Genomic DNA, 24,567 nt, shown 5'->3' on the forward strand with positions numbered 1-24,567 from the left:
CCAGCTCTATCTTAGTTAACTGTACAGCATCACACTGCAACATAATTATGTTTGTGTGATTATGGAACGGCAAAAGGTAGAATTGCTTTCAAAACTTCACAATGTCTATCTGAAATCTATTTCTATCAAGTATAAACTGATTTTTCAAAAGTGTTTGCCAGAACTACCAATTCACCATGAAAAGACTCCCAGGAGAAACAAAATATGGTTTTATATGCAAATAGTTCTGAGCTTGCTAACAGGCAAAGAGATACATTATCACAGAGTAGACTGGGATAGATCTCATCTGTTGGGTTTGGGCTTTTTTGTACACCTATTGCAAGTAATTGATAAATGAGGAATATTAATAAACGTATCCACTAAAAAAAAGTATTCTCACTCTTTCTCATCTTTACTGTTCATGGAAAGATTTCTTGTTAGGGCAAAGAGAAATTAAATGACTACTAGAAGTACTCCTTAAACTATTGTAACCCAGCCTTTCTTTAGATGCTCCAAACTTTGAGAGGTTTAGTCTGAAGACTGTATTATCACAGCCATGCCAAGTTAAAGAATTGTTCTGGTGTCACTAACTGCTGTTACACTGCATTCAGTCAAGGTCAGTAGGAAGCTATAGGACCCTTGTCTTTGTCTTGAACAAGAGAGAGGTGTGTTTCCTGATTTTACTTCCAAGTAGCTACTGGACATGAGCTTCACCAAAACAAAAGAGAAAAGCACACTCCAGTAAAAGTCAAGGGCTTGTCTCTGATCAAATGTAGAGGTCAGTATCAGTCTGCTGTGGCTGACCTCTCATGATCCGTCTGTGAGGCTGCTTTATCTTCAGCATGTAATGGGGGAAAGGGCAATTTTTTAAGCAACAGAGATGAAACCTAGTAAAATAACTGCCACAGAAGAACATAGTAAAGTGTTGATGGCAGCATAAGATGACTACTTAGGTCTGGAAGATCATCTTTTCCTAGGCTCAAAGTAAGTTGCACATAATTTTAGGTGCTCGTATATAAAACAAAGATATTGAATATAGCCCTCATTGTAATTAAAAATACATAATAAAAAAAAATAATCTACACCAATAGGATCATCAGGAATTCAGCAGAAGCTATTGCTTTCTTCACATTTCTGCATTTCTAGAACAAGCTACTGGATCCTAGCTCAGGGTCTCTTTAAGTTTACCAGGAGCTGGGAAACCAGGTCTTCCTTGACCTGGGGATCACAACCACCCTCACACTCTTCAAACAAGATGCTCAAACAAGATGAAGTTGTTGAGAAAGGCACTCTTCAAACAAGATGAAATTGTACTTTGAGTATAAGAGGACCTAAGAATACTAGAGGTTGTGAAATCAACAGGACCAGTGAGAGACTGATGCAGGATTTCACCTTTGAAATAACAGCTGCTCCTGACTTCCAATCCAAACTGAACTCTGCAGCAGTCCAGCTGCTAAACCCCATTTCAGGACTAAATTAAACTCTCCCTTCAACTGCTGCCTTGTATACAGCAAGGAAAGATCACAGAGCAAATCAAACGTTACACATATAGCAGCTGTACTAGTATGGTTCCTATTAACTTCTCTTCCCTCTACCCCCAAAAAGCCTTCTAATTCCTGGATTCCTCTCAGCTTGTAGGGAATTGTGCTGACACAGGTAAAGGGGCAAATAGCAGCAATCCTTTGCTCTCTTGCATTGATTCTGCCACAGAGAAGCATAAACAAAGCCTTCAAAAGGCCTGATCCAACCTCTCACTAGAAAGCCAACCCCATTCCTCACTAAATACATAAGTAACACATGTCTAAAGGAAAGGTCAAACATCTGTGCACAAGATGTACATAATCCTACACAAAACCACCAATTCATCATCCTCTAGCAGATAATATAGATATTTTACTATTAAAGATTTAATTTCTTAGTTCAGCTAGGAATATACATGAGTTACTTCGAGGTCTTTGGGTAGCTGTAATACAATGAACTCTAAAGTGACAACCCAAGTACAGGGAAGAGCAGTGTTTAGACCAAGCCCACATGATACTGTGGTTAGTATGCCCTATGGAAAATGAAAGTTAAACTCAGTAGTTTGGCAGGGTGAAAATCTTGAGATTTTTATTTTATTTTATTTTTTTACTTCTATACAATAAGGAAAATTCATTTGAACATAGAAAGGCAAAGTAACTCAGAAAAGTGGCTTAATGGTTCTACATGGGTTTGGCCCATCTCAAAGCCTCCAAGATGGGAAATATTTAGCATTCTACCACTCCGAATAATCACCCAGCTTCATGTCCTGGGTCATAAATTTATTAGAAAAGTCCAAGCAAAGGATGGCATTGCAATGGTCTGGGTCCTGGGAAGAAATGCTTCCCGTCACGTGTTAGACCAAGAGCACCTGCATATGAAAAAAGGAAATTGTATTTAGTGAGAGGTAATATATATACAGTCTTGCAGGAATAATCAAATGCTGTCTTTGCCTGTGCTTAGCTAGGAGAGAAAGAATGAGAAATGGTCATATTCTATGTTTCTGCTGTCACAAGAGGTAATGTAGCCAGGCTTCATACACATTTTTCTCTGCTTTTCTTGTGGCATAAAAACAATAGCAACAATAATGAGAACAATTAGAAAAGACTCAGAAAACATGGCAATGGGGCAGGAGAATGAGGGGCCATACAAAATAAATACAGACCAACAAGTCAGACCGCATCAATAATGTAGGTCAGCAACAATGTCTAGGAGTAAGCCTATGTAAGATTTCTGCAATTAAGAAATGAAAATCCTTTGACCTCATGGCATGTCTTTTGAGATGAACATCCCATGGCTACAATTAAAAATATTGTTTGGATTGGTTGACCCTCTTTGTATATATACCCTGGGCTTTTAAAGTATTTGTTCTTTAAGGTGAAAGGAAGAGATCATGATGGTGAAAGAGGTCGGGTTTAGAACTGAACTGAAATGGAAATTGCCACTGGGAAATTTCACTTCACTTTTTTTTTTTTCTTAATTGCTAACTTGACTGTTTAAAAATAAAATAAAAGACTAAAAGATTTACTTCAAGGCCAGATTCATATTGTCTCTTCCCCTCTGTTTATCAACAGATTTCATTTTGGCAATTTGGTTTAATTAAATCAGCCTACATACCTCTTAAGCTTAAACACTTTGGAATATTTAGAATCCAGACATACATCAAATGGCTAGTAGGGCTCTCTCAATAGAGGCTAAATACTCTCACAGCTACTTATAGTCATGCCCTGCTTTTTCCAGCAATACCCACAATCTTTGCAAGACAACCATAAGGAAAGCAGAAGTCACAAGCCACTGTTTAGTGAAAAATAGTAATATGATTTTGGTTTTCTCGGTCTATTGTCCAATGACCTACAGCAATGCCAACAATGTGTGTAGGACTACATCTGTTTGACATAGTGCTATGTGTTTCCTACAGCCTTCCATATAGTTGTACATAAACTACTTTAATAGATTAATTAATTATTTCTGCAGTCAGTATAAATCAACATAGCCTCATTACAGTTAATAGAACTATACTGATTTATGCCAGCATACATTTTAATTAAAAAGTTTACTGAGCCACAGTTTGTTGTGGAGTCATTGTTTAATTTGTTCCCTTTCAGCAAATTTTCTTCCCTATGAAATGCAACAACAGAATGCTTATAGTGAAAAACTAGAAGTGGCATGGACACACCAAGAAAGGATGTACAACACTCACAAAAGATGCAAAATAGTGCTGATCTTCTTCATTTTATAACTAACTTTTTTAATCACACCATATTTCTGTATTCTGTCAACCAAACTAACATCACTAATATTACTTAAGCTTTGAGAGGGGTAGAATTGTGGAGGCCATGGATTTTCTACGATAGTTCTTTTCACCAAAAGCCTCCTCCTCTCTTTTTCATGATTCTGTGAACTAAGAAGATCAGGTTGATGACTGCAAATGTGCAAAAAAGAGAAACATCCGTCCATTAGTCTGGAGGTGACTGGCCTTCCATTGCCTAGCTTCCCATAGCATTTCACTGTGCTGAAGTAATCACATTTTAGTTTTTAGAAAATGCACCTTTAATTATACAGTTATCTTCAAGACCAAGAAAAAAAAAAACAAACGACAGTTTTTCTTGGCTCTCAGAAGACAGCATTTCATGCCCCGATGATTTTTTAAAAGGAATTGAAAAAGTAAGTCTGAATAGTTTAAGAATAAATTACTCCAACATGAAGTGAGCTCTCATTCACCAATACTTACAAATAGCTTAAGCAAAGATAAAATAATGTGTATTGTAATTAATATTTTAATTTGCTAAGAAAAGCTAAATAGTGATTAAACTCCTTCCCCTCCTCCTTCCCCCTGATAATAATGAAGCTAGGCAATTTCAAGAGAAGCAGAGCAGCCAGGAGTTTAATGTCGTTGATTAAGAACATGTTTCCATGGTGGCTATTATGTCCCTCTTTAAAAGAGGAAAACAAAACCAAGCCTTATTTCCTTTTAGAGCTACAGGGTTTCTTCTGCCTTCATAAGACAGACAACAAGAAAATGTTTAGGGATAATTAAAGGCAATTAGGCTCATCAAGGCTCATTTCTGGTCTAGCTCCACTTCTTCTCCCTACAATGCGTGCTAATTGCTGCTTCAACATACCAAGTAGCATGGGTTATTTTTTTTGTACTTCCACAAACAAGACTATTTGGTCATTACCAGCTTTGACAGTGTGAATAAGAGACTCCTGATTAGCTTTTTGTTTGCTTTTGTAAAGATTTATACTACGTGTTGTATTGAATCCAACAATAAAGAATAATAAATTAACACAGAGCAATTGTGTAGTACCTTCTGCTAGAGGACCTCAACGTTCTTTGCAAACATTAATGAATTAATTCTTTCAATAGTTGTGTGTAATAGGTATGATCATCATAATTTGGACTGCTGAACACAGACACAAAGAAGTTGGGGAGCACATTTACTGTTACAGTCAACATGTTATGATGTTGATCTCCTGTTCACACACAATGGGAATATTAGCTTGTTTGCCATAAACATGCCTGCTGTGTAACTTCTTCTGTTGTATCTGGTTTTGATTTTTTGATAGTCAGGGAATTTAAGATATTTAAATGTCTAAACCTCAAAGTGAAGTTTCTAGTGGGAAATTAGTAAGAGGTAGATATTCAGAACTAGATACAAAAATATTCAAGTGCATCCACGTTGGGTGCTGCAGTAGAAGACATTATGTAGTTTAAGTATTGGAAGCAGAAAAGGTTCATTAGCACAACTTTCTGATTATCAATTCCTGACAGAGCAGTTATGACCACCCAAATCCCACAGACCCCTTCATGTAAAAGCACAACCCACCTACCCAACGCTACCACTCTCCAGCCTTGAAAGCAGTTGGGTGCCGGACACATTTGATTTTTCCACCAGAAAGTTTCTTTCTTTACTGCTTGTAAGTCCAGATCACATAAACAAGAAACTTCATGCATGACTTTATTATCTTGAACGTGCTTTTATGATTTGGAATATTTTTGAATGCCAAGGATACCTCTCCTGAACTGAAAGATGGGTAAGATCACTTGCATATACAGCACATAAGAAACTGCAGCTGATGCGTTAATTTCACTTCTTTGTACGGAGCAATTTGTTCAAGTATCAGACATTTGAATAACTGTGAAAGGAAATAGGTGCCAAGCCCCCACCAAAGTCCAGTCTGGAACCATAAATTAGACAGTTGTTCAGTCTTCTCATCTTCTAGGCCTGTCTAGTACATATAATCAAATAGATTAGGCTTCTCACAAAACAAGTGCTCAATTCACCACATGTAAAACCTGGATACAGTTCTCTGCCTTGGAGGGATTCATGCTCACACGTCCAACCTCCCACCTCCCAATTTACAAAGTCACGAGGTATAGAGAAAAAGATACCTAAACCTTGTTTCAAGAGTTTTTGCGTTGATAAATATTTAATAATTAAAAGAAGAGTACTGGTAACCACATGAGCAAAAGCAATAGCTTATCTGCCCTTTGGCACTTAAAATTGATTACAGTCCCATCTCTACCACTGATGGTGGCTAGCACACTGTTTTGAGAGGTAAGTGAATGGCTGAGACCCACAGAAGGTAAGGAGAGAACTCTACCCACTTTGCCGCATGCTGGCTGGCTGCCCCAGCTACACAAAAACCATCTAACAGGGTACCACAATGTTACCCACCATCACACTGTCCTGAGAAGAGATTTAGGATCACAAAATTACAAACACATGACAGCACATGTCATTTCAGGCAGCCTCAATGAGTGAATGGCACAGTAATTTCCTATATCATCTGGATTTGGGTGTTCTTTGAAAACCCATCCAATAAGAAGGATCGTGCTGCTACTTTTTTGTCTTTCACATATCCTACTCACACCAGTTCTGCAGCTTTTAAGTGTCCCGATTCATCATCTGCTCCCAAGTAACTAAGGACACCTAGGATTTTTACTGACATCAGTTTAGCTACACTAATTATGATTTCTCTATGGTCTTGAACAACAACAAAGGAAACAATATGGACATCAGGCATTCTGAAAGTCTTTTAGCTAGTATTTTAAAGCTCATATGGGAATGGATTCTATGCAAGTTTAAATAGACATGGCATTAGCACTTCCTGTAGTGAATTTCTTCAAGTAAAAAGGGTTTATTTGGTGCACAAGTGTATGCTTTATAACAGATAGAGTGTAGAGAAGCAGTTTGGCTGGAAATTTCAAGCAGTAAGCTGTGCTTTTGTGTAGCCACAAAGTAAGGCTGAGAGCCACAATCTCTAGCTCTAAGCACAGCTGTCTCTGCTGCTATTCATCAGGCTTTGCCCAAGGCAAGTAAGAAAGACCATGAAAAATGTCTTGGCTGTGATCAGTCCATTTCTCTCCTGATAATAAAAATGAATGCTCTGTACAAACTTTACTGGCTACACCAAAATCAAGTCATAATTATGTTGCTTTAAATCAGAATGAATTTTGGACCTACTTACACCCAAGACCTTGGCGTACCTTCATTTTTCCAGACAGTTATATCTCCCTAAAGACATTAGTACAACCACACATTGCCTTTTACTGAGAAAAGTGGCACAAACCTTGCTTTGCAGGTTTGAATATGAAAGTGTAGTTTGTTTACAACTCTCAATAAGGTATACTTTGGGATGAAAGCAGAATGTTTTTTTCCCTCCTCAAGTGAACTTTAGTGTATTCTACAGTATTGTGGAAGCAAGAAGCATCCACTCGGATTTTCTTAATAAAAGAAGTATGATTTAATAAAAGCATATGACACATTTGAAACGTTTAGAGATGAGTAAGACAGCATGACCAATGTTATAAATAGAAATACTTCCCTCACTTCTCAAAAGCTGCTCCCATTCTCTACACATGCCCCTCCACACTAACAATATCTTGGTGCAGTTAAAACATTAGTCACAAGGTGCACTATATTATTTTGGTTCCTTGACATTTATAACCAGGAGACACAGAAGGTTTTTTTCAGATTCATAAATCAAATCAACTTTTAAAAAACCAACTTTACAAAAAGACCACTCCAAGTATTTCCACAGTCCTTTTTAGCAGACCTGCTAAGTACCAGTTATCATATCTCACATACAAACTCCCTGAAAAGTCTGATTTATGTCCCTACTCAACCATACGTTGCATACAATATTCTACATTAAAGATAAAAAATTATTTACTTGCTTCAAGTTCTCCTTAACTGAACAGGAGTTTAATACCCTCCTTCTGGTCAGTCCTCACACTGTTCAGCAAAGAAAGCCTGGCTAAACCAGTCTTTCTAGCTTCCCTTTCCTCTAATACATCTGCAAACTTTTGTTTTGTATGGCTGAGGGGTATTTTGAGACCCATAGGTTGCAATATCCTCCTCAGCCACTGCTTTAGACCTCTGTTCCTGAGTACAAGCACATACCTCACTGTTTGATTAGCCTTTCAGATAAGCAGCCACTGCTCTGGACTCACACACATAATGCTGTGCAGTAGGTGGGAAGGAGGCATCTTCAAAAAGGGCTTTAGAGCAGTTTACAACAGAGATGCACTTAATGCAGGAAGGCAGAGAATTAAACAGCTTTTGTTATTTGCTAGTCACAGGGACCAGATCCAGTCCAACAGTACTTCAAATCAGTTACCATGGTCTTCCTACATACTCAAAAAGCCAGAAATCCTTTTGACATTTAGGAATGGAATCCATGCTGCTTTTTATCTAAGACTCCCTGAATCCTGAATGGTGAAAGGCACTGTGGAATTTCTGCCATGTAAAAGCTCACATGGTTTTCCCCCACTAAAGCGGTAGGATACTGGCAGACTTGTACAGCAGATTAGAGTTAGTCATCAGTTCAGAAAACAGTTCACTTGGAGTTTTAAAAGAAGTGTTCTGACTTTTTTTTTTTACTGTTTACTGGATATGCTTCTGAGCTCTGGCTAGCTCACCAATTACTTTCCATTGTTTTTGAGGTGGTTTTCTGATGATGACAGCTTGAGAAGTCCTTCCACTACTCTGACAGCTGATTAAGTGGCATTTTAATTTTCAGACAAATAATCAAGGGTCCCATGATTTTTCTGCTATACAGAAATTCATTTAATGTTCAGATATTTGTCTTATCCTGTGAAATCTGCTACTGCACAAGGTAAGGACAGACAAGCATTGTGCTAGTAAACCCGTTTTTAAGGTAAGAGCTAGAACATTATTTCTAGAAAAGGTTTTTCTGTTTTGGTCCATTTCTTTGAGATACTGGATGTTAAAAGGTTAGGCCTTTACTACCCTCTATGGCATCTTATTGATATTTCAGACACAAACATACCATAGTTAAAACATCACCTCTGAAAAGTAGTTTTGGCTGGTGAGGTACTGCATAAGGATTCAGTCCTTTCCAGTGATGTTCAAATGTCCTGTTACATTTTTCAGTTTTAACCAAAGAACTATTGATTTTAAACTACAGTGTCATGGATTATATTACTGAAAACAAGTTAGGTAGAAACTTCCTTTAATAATTAAACAGAGCTGAAAAGAGAGCTCAGTTCTTTGATTACCTGTGACTTTGCATTCTGCTTCAGCTTTGATCTGGACAAGCAGGTAGATAAATGGTTTACATAGAAAGTCACACAACTTCATTCACTTAACACTGGGAGGTTGTGCTACATATACGTGTGCACACACACACATATACCAGGCATTTACCTGATGTTCACATTCCAGGCTTTTAACTGAATCCAATGCAAGTCTGGAGTGCTCTTTAGCTCATATAATAAAAGCAACCTAGGGTAAAATTTTCAGAGCCTACCTTTAGTACTCCATCCACTTCTAAGCTTCCTTTATCTACTATACTTTTGATCAGGGACAATGGATATTTTCAAAGGCCTCAGCTGAGACGATTCCAAGGTTTTTCGTCTCCTGAGAACACGAAGTCCATTAGCAGAATCCCTGTTCTCATGTACTCCCTTGAAGCTGATCTTTTCAGCCTTTACCTACAGCAAGCATCAGCCACAAGTTATTATGAAATAACACGCTCATGTTTTCTAATATTAAACTTGCTGGGTCTTAACTGCTTTCAACTCTATTACATTGAAAAATTAAAAAAAAAAAAGTTTCCCTTCTAATCCCCCAAAAGTGATATTATAGACACACGGAAGATGGAGGTGGCATGTTTCCAGTTGGAACTGTTCAAATACTACAAAAAAAAAAAAAAAAAAAAAAAGAAAAAAATATGGGGCAACAGGGTCTTGAAAGATCTAGAATTTAAATAAATGAAGCACAGCTAAATTACTAATTGCAATCAGTTTAACTAGTCTTTCCTCCCCAGTCAAAGGGAAAGGTAATTTCAGCATCCCAAACATGCTTTTATATCCCCATCCCTTCAGCCGGTATCATACCTCCAGCTATGCATTCAGCATCACCCCCATGTTGACTGTAAACATCATGTCATTTTATTCCATTACTTTGACATGAGCTTCCCATGGGAGTTTATGATGAGGCATTTTCAAGACAACCTGTTGGAAAGCATCACGAGGACCTAGTATTCTAAACATTCTTCCCTTCCTTACCTTTCTTAAGAGTCCAAGTCAGGTTTATTTTTAATGATCTATATATTAGATTTTCTGCAAGGAGAAGTCTATAGCTGTCTCATACTTTTCACAATACAGACACATCCAGTACAATTTGGACTGTGCACAATTGGTATTATTTTTAAAAAACAAACAAACAAAAAAAACCCTACACCCCCCCCCCCAACAAACATTTTACAGCCAGTTTCTCAAAAACAATTCTTTACATAAATATGACCTTAGTACTTATGAGGACTTGGGGTTTTATGCCTTTTAAAAAACATATCAAATGGACAAGTAACATTTTCATGCTGTAATAAAAGGTATGCATCCCCATTTTATTTAAAAAGAATAGGTGTTTTAGAATAAAGGCTACAGAACATCTGGTACCTATCACAGACATCACCGTTACTGTGAAACAAAGCACATACTTATATATCACTGGATGGAGGCAGTACAAAAAGGGCAAAAATTACACTACCTGTGAAAAAGGAATAGTCAGTGCTTCAGATTTCTACTTCCAGCTCTCAAGTATGACACTTCCATTTTTTATAGTATATGTTTTACCACACATTTCTTACATTACAAATGAATCCATTCTAGGGTTGCAGAGGCTGGGTACAATATGACTAGATACATGGCAATACAGCAGGAGTGATTTACAGCATGTCATTTGTGTGAAACAAATTGGCACCTAACCTGCAGTATCTATGTTTGTATCTGGTTGAAGGAGATAACGCTGTTTGTGAAGTACATCACATTTGTTATCTTGCTATAACACGGATTTCCCTTGAAATGACTTGCCTTTGTATCACTTGTGAATAGATGGAAGAAACTTAGTAATCCGTGCTTTCATATGAAGAAAGGAAATGGATGTCCTTACACTAAGATCTCCAATTTAATTCCTAACATACACACAATTTCAACTTAACTTCACCTAGCGAAACAACTCTGACTTGTCATATACAAAAGCAGTTCTTGAAGAGATCCATAACGTTTTTTTTTAATTTATCCTTGATTAAAATCCAGCTTATGATCCATGATTAGAAACCTGAGTGCTAAAATCACTCATATGACTTCAATTGCAATTATTACTCTATTGCATATGAGTAATTACTCACGAGTGGGAGAAATGTCTATAAGCATTTCATTTAACCTGAAACTTTTCTCCTCAGACTCTTTCAGCTGAAGCTTCTAATTCAGTTACATGCTGAACTTCTATTCTACCTGTCCTGTTCTTCCTTGACATTTTTATTCTTGTTCTTATTAAGTAAACTGACTTCAAGATACAGTTAAGAAAATTAACATTGCAACCTGGAGAAGGTGATTAAAGTTGTTAAAACATAAACTCTCTTATGTAAAACTTTTCCCCCACTTCAATTTCATGTCAATAAAGGAAAAAAAAAAAAAAGAGGGCCAGAAATGCCAAATTTTATACCAAGAAAATAAAATTAACTGAAGCCAGCTGGCAAGACTTGGAATTTAGATTTTCTCCCAGTTTATTTTGTGGGGTTTTTTTATTATTATTTATCTTAAGATGGAGTTTATCAGTCAAAATTTTTAGGTCACTATCCATGGAAAACAGGAATGGAAAAAGAAAGGCAAAAAAGAAAAGTGAGGGAAGGCTTGAAACTGCACAAAGGCACCTCAGTAGAAAGCAACCTACTGTACTTCACCGTGATTTGAAAATGCCAGCTGCAGAGCCCAGATATTTTGGTTTATTTGTTTTTTGAACTAATAAAGAAGGCTAATGTAATCCTGGGCTGCCTTTGGTGAAGCAGCACCAGCAGGTCGAGAGGGAAGATCCTAACCCTCAACTCAGTACCCGTGAGGTAGCACCTGGAGCACTGTGTCCAGTTCTGAGAATCCCAGTATGAGACATGGACATACTGCAGAGAAGGGCCAGGAAGGTAATTAAGGAACTAGAGCAACTCTCTTACAAGAAAAGGCTGAGAGCTGGGACTGTTCACCCTGGAGAAGGCTCTAGGGGGTTCTCATCAATATGAGAAGTACCTGAAGCGAGAGTGCACAGAAGATGAAGCCAGGCTTTTTCCAGTAGTGCCCAGTGATGGGACAAGAGGTAATGGGCACAAACTGCAATGCAAACATCAGGAAATGCTTTTTTACTGAGAGAGTGACTGAGCACTTCCACAGGGAGGTTGTAGAGTCTCCCTCCTTGGAGATATTCAAAAGCTGTCTGGACATGGTGCTGGACAACTGGCCCTAGATATCCCTGCTTGAGTATGTGGGTTGGACAAGATGACACCCAGGGGTCCCTTCCAACCTCAATCGTTCTGCGATTCTGTGATCTTTCTGATCTGATCTCCCAACTTTTCAAATAGCCCCTGCTACGCCTTCTCCTGGCTGACCCATACAGTGGCAATCCTAGGCACGTGTGGCGCTTGGCATTCCCACCTCTGCTTATAAGGTATTGCTGGAGGTATTGCCATGTACTGTCTTGGTGAACAAAGTATTATCTCATTCTTTCCATTTCCATTCTTTTTCTTTGCAGCCTTTTTGACATCTGTTCACTCTTGCCTTGGCATATCTCTGACAGTTGGCAACAGTAACTTTTGTTAAAGATGGGTGCTTCTGCATCTTTACAGAAAAGTTTACATAAATTAAATGGGAACTACCATTTATCTAGAAAAGTTAGTTCAAAGATCCTAAGTTTGTATTCCCAGCATTTGGAAGTGGGAGTCCAATAAATGTGTACAGGCCACAGATCACAGGTAAAATTCTCATTCAGGTAACTGGGGGAATCTGGTTTTAGAGGATGGGTACAAGCACATCAGCTGAGCATTTGCACATACCCGTGATTAGTCAGGAAAACTATTTAAATTTGCTGTCACAAACAGAAGATTTGCAACATAAGTGAGCACACAGAGTTCTGGCCATATCATGCATAATTAAAAAACATTGGCCAAAGGTTTCTTCCCTAATGAATTTTCCCTAAGAAGGAACAGTCTTAGAACCTCTGTTAGAAATGCCTGGAAGCATTATCATTAAAAATCAAACCAAAACAAAATGGATTTTTATTTTAACTGCATTTTTTTCTTTCAGTATAGAAAGTATAGGCACAGCTAGTGTACTTCTTTTCTTGCTGTCTTTACTGCAAAGCTTTCCCAGGATGCTCTATCTAGTCAGACCCCATTAAAATCATCAGCAAATAGAAATGTCTTTAACGTAGATTTAAAACCACAGCCTGATCCAGTATTTAAGATCTTGGCCAGGAATTTGTTCCACAGTCACCATCCGTAATGACTGAGAGGTCAGAGGCTACTTTGCTACTCACAAGTGGAAATGGAATAGCAAATGTACTGGAGTTCACTTGCTGCCAGTTGTAAGGCCAAGGTTTGTTTTGCAGTAGGGCATGGAAGATTAAAATAACACAGGAAACTTGGCTAGAGGATAGGTCCAAGTGGACCTTGAAGGAAGTAATTACTTTGTACTACTGTACTCCCTCTTCCTCCCTCTGCTCCTTCACTTCTTTATGTGCTTAATTGTAAATTACCCTCCACTCCTTCTATCACTGTTTTAGTTTTCCCTTGTACCAGTGAAGCGATACAAAAGTGCTGGTACTAAATTCCTGCTGTAAAACCAGTGCCAATACTTAGTGTCTATGAGCTCCAGAGCACTTTGAGTACTGGAGCTAGCGTCATTACAAAGCTTGTTAATGTAAAATCTTCTTTGTGTTACATTTTTGCAATACATTTTACAGAAATCTACCCCAGGGAGCCAAGGGGCAGTTGCTTCTTTATTACATTTTAGAAGAGACACATTATTAGCGTTCCAGTCTATATATTATGAAATTAAGTGGATACCCTTGGGGTTAATTCCTTGTTGTAATTGTAATGAAAAGAAACAATTTCTAACCCTCCATTTAAGATCTATAACTATTAAAATCCACTAGTCTTAGTGACTCCTGGGGCCAGTGAAGTACTTCAGTGTATATGAAAAAGGGCACTCCTACAGTGTCCAATATCAGTAATTTATAAAAATAACAGCCTCCAAGTGGGAAAACTAACAAATGAGTTGCCATTGAGCCCCTCCCTGCTGTTTACCATTGCACGCTGGATTCATCAACTACGTAAAATTATATGAATATCGAAATTATGGAGCTGGGTTCCAAGATTATATTTTGCCTAGAGTAGGAAAGGTAGAGCAGGAATCACGCAATACAATGATTAAATACAAGGAAAAATCACACAATACATCCACAGAGAATCCTCTTAGGAACAAAAGTTAAAAAGCAACATTTTTTTTTCAGATTATTCTCTCTCATAAACAATCCCACTTGCTTCAACACGTTTTAACTGATAAAAACCACCTGGTTTTAAATAATAAAAACTTAACCATCTATTTCAAAAACATTCACTTCCCTCTGAATATGCTTAATTTGTTCAGTTTGGGAGATGTACAGTAGTAACAATGCCATTGCCTATATGCAATGTCTTCATGGTGTACATGGCTGTACGTTTCTTGAGAATTCCTGCTCACTAGTGTTCTCCTACTGACTTTAATATGGCCAGCTTTTACGTCATCATACGTGGCAGGTTTCACCATCTTTCCTATATGCTTATACCCCTTTTCAATTTTCATAATGCTTAAAAGAGAGAGAAATATTTTCATAAATGAGGTGAGAAAAAACGGATTTTAAAACCACAGTAGTTAAAGGGAGATGCAGAAATACTGCACTACAGGAACCTGTTATTAAATCATTTTAATGGACTGACTAGGTTTCAATTTGACAGCAAACCTTTAGCATGTAATTCAGTTTGTTAGTCGCAAAATAATATGTACATCATCAGATAGAGTCTTCCAATTTAATATGCTTATTAAGGTCATTGTTTCTATTAAGCTAAAAATTCTGTAAGTGCATTATTGTCTAACACAGCATAAATTCCCATTTTGTATGCATGCATGCTGAATGGACATACTAATTTAATAGCAGGAGAGTTTTCTAGGACTTTGTTAGAGTTGTCTTGTCAAAAAGACTATGCCTTTAAGATTACAGGAATGGTCTGTCCTTTTGACAAAGGTACTTGTTTAGCTGTGGTTGACATAGTTTTAATACTACAAGATACTATAGAGATTTATCTCTCTCCTTTTATACAGCATAGTATAAACTCCTTAGGAGGAAGGAAAAGAGTCTTATCAGACATGGAAGAAAGAGCTGTTGTTTTCAAAAATACCATTCTACCAGCTCATAAAATATAAGTTGCTGTGTACAGAGGAGTTTAGACTGTATTGGTTATCTTTAAGAGAAAGAAGGAATGAGGCATCATTTTATAAGTCACTGATCAGAAAAAATGGGTTTATTTTTCTATGTATTTATTTTAAATTCATGTAATGTCACCTGGTACTATTGGCAAGCCATACTGGAGAACGTCCTTATTTCTCCAGTGTTTACAAACCATTTACAAATCTGATCATTCACAGCTTGTGCATTCTCTAGTCATTGTGCCAACCAGTGAAACCAGCACCACCATCTCAGAGTGGTGTCTAAGTGAGACTTAAATTACCAGATGGAAAGGACAGAGACCTGTTACTCTTTCCTGCTTTCAAAGGATTGCAGAAAGTTGTAATACAATAATTGCAATAGAAGGTGAAATTGGAAGGCTGATAAGGAACAACAAATACTTTCATTTTTATTATTGGCACTGCTTAATGTACTGAATACATTGGTCTTTAGCAATTGATGATTATTAGTACTTACATAAAATGAGCAGGTGGCCTCCATCTCAATGGACAGATGTTAGCATCACATCTAATGAAGCTAAACAGAACCACTGTCAATAGAAGGCTGTAAGTTTAACACTTTTCATAATCATTACATCCCTTTTAATAAATCAAGAGCTGTTCAGAAAATACATGGCTATGCCTAGGAAGTGGAACACTTTCTAACATTGATTATGCAGATGGTAGAAAGGGCTGCATTTCTCAAGGCCAGTTGCTAATTATCCTATATCAAATACGGATAGGATGACTGCTGGGCAAATAACTGAGCAGAATGCTGATACTGGGAACCTTGGCAAGAATTGGAAATCATTAAAAAATTAAACAGGAACGTCTGACCTTTGAACTTCTGATTGTTTCTTCCTTATGTCTTCATAGAAATAGTTTATTCAACTCTGTCTATCTGCAAGTCCCTGCAATTTCATTGCCGATCATGTGCTGAAGGGAGCTTTCCTGAAGTGGGACAGAACAACACACTGATAAGGCTGGGGTGCTTGGAAACTACTGACTTAATTTGCAATAAGAACCATATTATTCTAGCATCATAAATAATACACAGAATTTCAGCATTAAAATGCTACCAATAAAACCATGTAAGTGCTGAGAATGGGTCCTTATTATATGTGAGGGTGCATGCATAGGGTGAACATTAACTCTGTTTAACAGACAAAGATCATATAATACCCTTGAGATGCTGAGTCTGTGAATTATGCCTATTTACTGTGATAGTTGTAGTAGGGGTTTTATTTGTATTGTATACTGCATTTAGTAAAGGCAAAATTCATGTTAGGAAGTTGAAATTAAACATAAAACACAGCACAGATGCTAACATCAGATTACAACTTGAATAATTGCAGTACAAGTGCCTAAAAATTTCTTGTAATTTCCATTCCATAATGTGCCCTTAACTTTTTTCTTACTCATATCCCTTACTTCTGCAAATATAAACATCACTACATTTTTGAAAGAATTTATTCACCATATGTGTCTTTGCCAGCTCTGAATAGCAAATGTATGAATATATATAATTATCAGTGTTGCTTGTCTAATACTGAACTGTAACCTGATAAAAGAATTCAGAGCAAAGAGCAATACTGGAACATTGTAAAAAGGTAGAGACATGCTTATGTTTAGTTATTATTTACAAAATAATGACCAAAAGTAAGAATTTGCTTGTTATATTAAAAAAAAAAAATATTCAAACAACAAAACCCAACCAAACAACACAAAAGAAAGATTCAGCTTAAATGTCTTTTGTTCAATTCTAAAATTTCCCATCTTAGCTAATCGTGTAATCTCTTTTGAATATATACCTAACATAAGATAGCTGTATTTTGCAGACTGTATTTTGTGGAAGAGGTAAAAGTAACAAGGTAGAACCCTGTCTCTCTAAATATGCACTGTTAAACCATAAAGATGAGAAACACTGCAGTGCTCTTGGCTTGTGATGGAAGTTGGTAAAATGTTTGTATATAGTGAAACCCCCAATAAAATACCCAGCATTGGTTGATTCAGTGAAAATCAGCATAATTTTTTTCCAATGAAGTGAAAATATTTGCGTCCTTGAATAAATGGACAAATCATATGCATATAATTTGCTGTCACATCCTAACTATGAAGCCACAGACATAAGGCAGAAAGTAAGAACAAATATCACTCCAGAACCTAACTTGTTTCAGCATTCACCTGGAAGAAGGGAATTCTGGCTTCCAGTTTCTGCATCCAATTAAAATTTGGAATATCTCCATCCTAAATACTTCCTAGCCACCAGGGGATGAGGATTCAATCATCAAGCACAGACAGAAACTGAAGCCAGGACTCCCACATTCCCGATGGACTCCCCGCACCACTGCGCCTTCAGATAAGATCGGGCACTTGTGAGATGCGTGCAAGCCCAAAGGGCAGACTGGGATTGCCTTTGATGCTTTTGGGAAAAGAAGGGGGAAAAAAAAGGCCTAGCATTGTAGGCCAATGCATACAATAATACTATTTAAAGTTATATCTAAAATATTGAATCCAGCCAAGCAGCACAGAGGTAATTTGCCCATAGGTCCTGCAGGTTAGCACCATCATGGCATGCCAGGTTTGAAGATAAACTATCAAACACTACAGCTGAATTTGCTCTAGAAGGACTATCTCTCCTTACTTTCTGATGAGCATTTTTCAAAATGTGACTGCCCCAGCTGGGAGAACTCAGATCTGGAGGAATCACACACCATTCATGCTGGATGAGAGTTTTAAATGGGCAAAAGGGGCAACTCTGCAACGCAAGGAGCTTTTGCGTCTCTTTAATATCACATAGTTTCCATTGTGATTAACATGCTACTTGCTTAATCCATGAAGGATTTTATTAAAAAAAAACCACAAAACAACACACAAATGAATAACCTGTTACTTCCTCACTGACGAGGAAACGGTTCTTCAGTGTGGTAGATATTGGAGCCATTTACAATCCAGGGACTGCAAGTCAAAGAACTAGTATGTTAGACAAGCACTGCCTACAACCACCTCATTCAAGTGCATGAGAAATTGCCTCTCTTCATACATTCTGCTTGGAAAGTGTAACGGTCTGAACTGCTTTGTTCTCCACATATATTAAAAGCAGATTCATCACCGAGTTAAAGAAAATAACCAAGTACTGTCTCCACAGACTTTTAAATAACAGTTCCTCCCCTTTTACTCCTGGCATTGCTACAGATGAAAAACAGAATATTGGATGCTTGCTACAGATACTTGGGCTGTTCCATTTGCAAAGAAAATTTGCGTTCTTTTAAAGAAACACGTCATAATTACAGTAAAAAATATACCACTACTGAAGTTTCGTTTTAATTGCTGGATAAAGTCATGGATCTGGCCTGGTTTTGTTTTCGTTTTTACATTGGCACTGTGGAAGTTTCTTATTTATACCCTGTAAGAAGCAACTAATAAACCTGTCTCTGATCAAGTTTGTTAATTTCAAATCTGAAACTTAAAACAATTAATTATGCTGTTAGGGAAACATTCTAAAAAAATAAATCAGAAACGTTTAACCATATGTAAAAGTAGCATTCAATTGTAAATTATAAGAGGGGTCACATAAGCTTTACCAGAAGCTTCATACTCCACACAGACTTGTTTCAGTGACACTTAGAAGTTAAATGCAGAATATCTATCAGATTTTCTTCCTGTCCAAAGCCTGGCACTTCTATCTTAAACAAATGTATTCAGCACTCTTCTTTCAGGCCAGTTATGGATTGAATCATTCATTAACTCTGGAAGCCTTCTTCAGGTATCCTGAAAAACCCTTTTAGAATTCTACTGATTTCTAATTAGATTACTAATGACTACAGTTTTGAGTTACTATCACTTTATTTACTGGAAATATTTTTTTTTTCCCTAGCATATACAGTATTTTGACTATTCTGTCAGGAGTTTTCGATAGCAGTAAGTGCCAAGTTCTGAACTCAGAGTTCTCAAGAAATGGAATTAAAAACAGCTCAATACCCACCCACGCCCCCGCCCAAAAAGAAAAAAACAACAAACCAACACCAAGAAAAACCAAAACCAAACCAAGACCAAACCAAACAGGAGAAACAAGTATTTTCCTGGAATCACTCACTGGACAATACGCTCCCACTTGCAAATAAAAGTTTTGGTACAAAACAAAGAGTTTCATTAAATTGAACAGGAACACAACATTAGTTTGGGAAAGCAAGCACAGCAACAGAGCATGAAACCATTTAAAAGGTAAATAAAACATACCCCCAAACAGAATGTAGAACAAGTGATTGTTGGTAGTGCCCCAAACACATTTGGACAGGCTCCTCTCCAGGCTGCAGGAGAAAGCACTACTGCACTTCTTGTCACCTCTACTGCCTGCTCAGATCTCTCCTGCTGGGTGATCTCTCTAGCTGAAATATCACCTCTGAGTGGAGTACGCCTGGCCTCAGCGCTTCTATAGGTACTGAGAGGGACGTTTGTGGTGCTGAGTAGGTGTCCTCTAGGGCACTCCCTGCTGCAGCTGCGAAGTAAGTCCAGGTGCTCACCCGATCTGTTACTGTTGGGGAAAGGGAGTTCTCAGGACAGCTCGTTTAGATCCTGAAGGCTGCAAACTTCTTACTACCTCCCACCATCCTGACAAGTCTCTCTCTTCATTCTTGTCCTTATACTTTGGAGGAAGCTTAACAGAACACTAAGAGTCCAGTCTACTCAAGGTACATTTCTGCAATTAGGCAAAGGCTCTGAACTCTTGTATACATCTATAGTGCATCCTCTGGGCCGAGCATGGTAAAGTTGCAGTACAGCGCATGCTTCCATTCATTACTCAGAAAAATAACATACCAAAAGCCCGACAGTCAAAATTCAAATGGATGTTTTCACTGTCACAGGGCTTGTTATTTGATTTATTTGTTCTGTCTCTTGCAGTTCATCTCTACATGAACAGATTTTCAGCTATGATCTACACACAGTAAACTACTTCAAATAACCATTGCAATTAAACTTAACCACATTTTCCTTTAAAGCTGATTTAGATTGCATTGTGATCATTTTGGATAAACTTTTTATAGTATTACACTGATGCCTCATATATATTTACCACTTCATTTTGTGCATGTAGGTACCTTTCAAGAGTTTTTCCTTCGTGACTTCTCATCTTGTGGCTATTTTCTTAAGAAAATGTAACTCCAGGCATATTTGTATCAAGAAATACAAGAATAGGGTTATGAGTAAAAACGTATAATGCAGTTGGAAAAATATAACTTCTAATCATCCAGTAGGATATTACTTTGAGAACATTGAGTTAATAAAACATGCAAAACCAAAATAGATATTGTTCATTTCTTAATATTTATTTTCATTCCAAAGTCTTGTATTGGCCACTCTATATATAGAGTTTTGTTACATATAACAGAGGGTGTTAAAAGTCTTCTCTAGCTTCGTATTATATGAGTCTATTTAAGAGAGGCTTGTAGTTTTCAGGGTAAGATCACAGATATCCATAACAAAATACACTGAAAACATACTCCAATTCCTTTATTTCTGCCTCAGAAACAGACTGAGGGTTAAATATTGCAGACCACAATATCAATACCAAGATTTTTGAAAGAAGCAGCACAGCATTTCTGCCACTCTCCCCATGTGGGTAACAATGAGACACCAGAAAGTTTGGCACATAGCTCATCTTTTACTGTACTAAATAAAGTCAGATCACATTTCCTACAAAAAGAGGATGACAAGGACAAAAGAAGAGCTGAATATTTTTAAAGTTCCAAAGACTGTGAAACCGTATTTGTTGGAGGTGGCTTCATTCTTGTTGTCCCATTCCTTTCCATAGATTTTTTGATAGCTCAGAAAAAAATAAAGTTTCCAAATATAGGCCAGAACATCTGTGGCCCAGATAAGGAAAGTGATAAACAGTCCCATGATAAATGATATCTTGGGGAAGGATACCAGATTATCTTGATGAGTACTAAAGAATTTCCATGTGGAGAACAAACACTATCAGAAAAAAGGAAGATATGGTAAAATTAAAAACATTTCAGGGACATGAGGCAAAAGGGGAAGATGAGGAAATGGAACAGTTGTCTTTGAAACTGCACTGAAAGTGATTCTTTCCATGTTAATCTTTTTCAACCAGGGTGTCTGTAGCTTTTATGGAAACCTTCACTATTTGCATTGGACTATGAAAATATTTCAGCTAAGATGGATCACAAGTGTTTTCTTCCATTTGAATCCTGATATTCTGTGGATGAAACTGAACATTTGCAAGAACTATTAGAAGTGCTTCCCTCCTTTCAGAAAGTCTCACCTTCAGTAATGTTTTTTTCTTCCCCATCATTGCTAACTGCAGTAATGCCTATTTTTTTCCACTTTTTAAATGGAAAGTTTAAAGGAAAATAGTTTCAGAAAAACAAAATTTCCATCATATGAACAGTTAATTTAGAATTGCATGGCAGTCACTTTACTGTCCTCACAATGCATAATTCCCATTTAGAAAAGCCTTAACCCTAGAGTTATAGTAGAAGAAGCGGTGCTTACTTTAGTATTTTTCTTCCTTAATCCAAGATAAACCTCTATAATTAGAATTGACTGCTTTTTAAAGGAACAGAAATGGCAAGTGGCTCTATCTTAAATTAAAAGATCTATTACCTTTGGTCTTCTAATTCTTCTCAGCAATGTGTTGTCTCAGGAGTCACTTCCTCATCCTTATGAAAAATAACTTACTGCAGGTGTAGAGGGAAAAACACATCACTGGAGTTATGTACTAAGTGACTGCATAAGGAAGATATATACAAGTTTAGAGCAATGGAAAATAATTGCCAAGTATGTCATGTATGAACAATTTATTAAAAATTTTCCATAGCATAAGCTATTCGTCAAGTAAGACATTTATATTGAAGGCTACATTTTCATTCCCTCATGCAAATGGGACACAGGAAAGTAAAAAGTAGAGGGACTCACCATTTCTTCTTTCATGCGTTAAAGGCCTAAAAGCTTAGTGGCACTTCTGGTACACAACAGCTTTGCACAGCCATACCCCAGAAACCCTCATGGCCAGCAGTAAAAAGGGGTATGCCCTGCCAGGATGTCATGACATATATTTTCACCTGTTCATTCTTTTTGCTCCCAGGATTTTCTTTTTTCCTGTGTCCTATAAGCTTCTCTTTTGAACTTCTCTGTGTTAGTGCCCCTTTCTGTCCTGCTCTTTACATGGCTGTGGCTTTAAACCTGGACCTTAATGATCCTCTGATTTTGTACTCTCATCAGTCTTTCTTTTCCTAGACAGACAAGCAGCAGATGTCCTAAGATCTTCCAGATGATCTGAGATTTTCAAGACCTGTTGTACCCTGGAATTAGCGAACACTGTATTGCAGCATGTACAGCAATAACAATGCTGGAAGCTATCTGTTGGCTGATGCTTTGCTTACAAAGTCATTTATGTAGCAGTAACCAATATAATTTGTCTAACTACTTGCAACATTAGGTGGATGGTATGTACCTCATATTAAAAAGACTTGGATCCAAACAAGTCCAACTTTCTTGCACCCAAGATTAAAAAAAAAAAAAAAAATACAGAAAAAAACCCAACCAAACAAACCAGAAAAAAAAAAAAAAAAAAAAAAAAAAGAGTACCTCATTAAACACTGCCCAAAAGCAAAAGCAATTCTCTCACTGGTCCCTCCTTCAAATTAGTAATACTGACAACTATTTAATCTGGGTAATGCAATACATTCTATATTTCAATGCCTTCTGGTTTTCAGACCTGTATATATTGCCCTTTAAAACTAACTACACTGTGCAAGCACACACTAGCATTTGCTGCAGGGATTTTAGAAGTCACCAACAGGCCAGGTAGCTTATGGTTGCTCAATACAAGCTATTTTGACTCTCCTGGCTAATTCTACTTATTTCAGCATAGCTGTGCCAACAGTGGATCTGAGCCCTCTATCTAAATTTAATATGCTCATTACACCCAAAGAGTATTGCAAATAAATAGGCAATCAAGTAGCTAGAAGGACAGAAAAGAGGGATATGGTGTATAATAGGTAACCTTAGAGAAGACAATCAGAGCACTGATTCCTTTCCTTCCAAACAGCAGACAATAATAGTTCAAACTAATCATGATTAAAATTTTCCTTTTTACATTTAATTGATACTCTGGAGACTTTATTCAGCTCACTCTAAATCAGTCCCTTGGTAAGTGCCTTCACCGATAACTGGATCAACCTGCAGGTAAGAGCTGGATTGGGATCTGTAGAGCATAAAGCCGTCTGCTTTATACAGCAGTGAAAGCTGCTCCAATATATACACAGTGTAAGCAATTGTCAAGAAAGGCTTCAGATGCCCTAACAATATATTTTACCTTGAACTGGTCAAACAAGCTCAATGTTTACCCAGTTCTTGGCTTCTTCACTCCTGCTACACTGAGACTGACATTTGTCAAAAGGATATCTTTCCCCAGGGAATGAAGTTAAGAACAATTCAGCTTACAACCTCTAGGCTAAAAAGGACTTTTCAGGTAGTGTTTCCAGTGAGGACTGACTGGGATGTCTCTTTACCTGGAGTACACAAATCACTTCTACACTCCTATGGACTCCTGCCACACGTCTGACATGTTCTAGTTAGTACCAAATAATATTCTATCTATTCAGAAAATTTCAATAGACATTGCTATTTAAAAGACCTTCCAAAGCCATAGAAGAATGTGTCTGTGGGTGAAAGGAGAATGTTATCTCAATATGGTTTCTAAATCTGTAAGTTTTTCTGAGGAATGGAGTGTTGAAATCTGATTGCTGAGGCTGTGCAACAAGAATGAAAGCTAAAGAGAAAGATTAAAGGTGTTTAAAGTTCAGATATATCTTTACTATCTTTCTCAGCACATTGACATAGGGATTAAATACAGTTTCTCAGGAAAAAAAAGTAATTTTAATAGAGTCTAGTCAGAATTAGGTAATGTAAGGATTGTTATCCTCACATCTAAAAGAATATTATATCCTGAAACAGAATAGCCCTTGAAGTAGGATATTCAATAATGACATTCCTAAAAGTGCCTGTTTAGTTTTGATCAGACTTCAGAATTTATTTATTTTTTCCCACTTTTCAGGGGAACGTACTAAATTTTGGTGTCCTTGTTCTGCTGTCTCTATCTTCAAACTGCTTTCCTTCAGCAACTATTTTTTTTTTTCCTCTGTCCTCATAGTCAATATCTACAGTGCCATACAAAGCTCTTTCATCTTACAACAGTGGTGGAGATCAATCACCTAATGTGGGGCATAAGCTTCCATTTTACTAGATCGTCTTAGCCAAACTATTTA

General features: G+C 37.3%; 1 long non-coding RNA gene across 1 annotated transcript; it reads right to left on the reverse strand.

Annotated features, from left to right (window-relative positions):
- Positions 1-2,109: 2,109 nt before the first annotated feature.
- On the reverse strand, positions 2,110-22,797 carry LOC119155824. The gene is made up of 3 exons (XR_005106855.1): positions 21,902-22,797; positions 16,112-16,225; positions 2,110-2,368 (listed from the first exon to the last, which is right to left on the reverse strand). It is a non-coding gene; the product is annotated as an uncharacterized LOC119155824 (long non-coding RNA).
- Positions 22,798-24,567: the final 1,770 nt, after the last annotated feature.

The sequence above is a fragment of the Falco rusticolus genome, chromosome 11 (genome assembly GCF_015220075.1).
Source record: "Falco rusticolus isolate bFalRus1 chromosome 11, bFalRus1.pri, whole genome shotgun sequence".
In the NCBI taxonomy this organism is placed as follows: domain Eukaryota; kingdom Metazoa; phylum Chordata; class Aves; order Falconiformes; family Falconidae; genus Falco; species Falco rusticolus.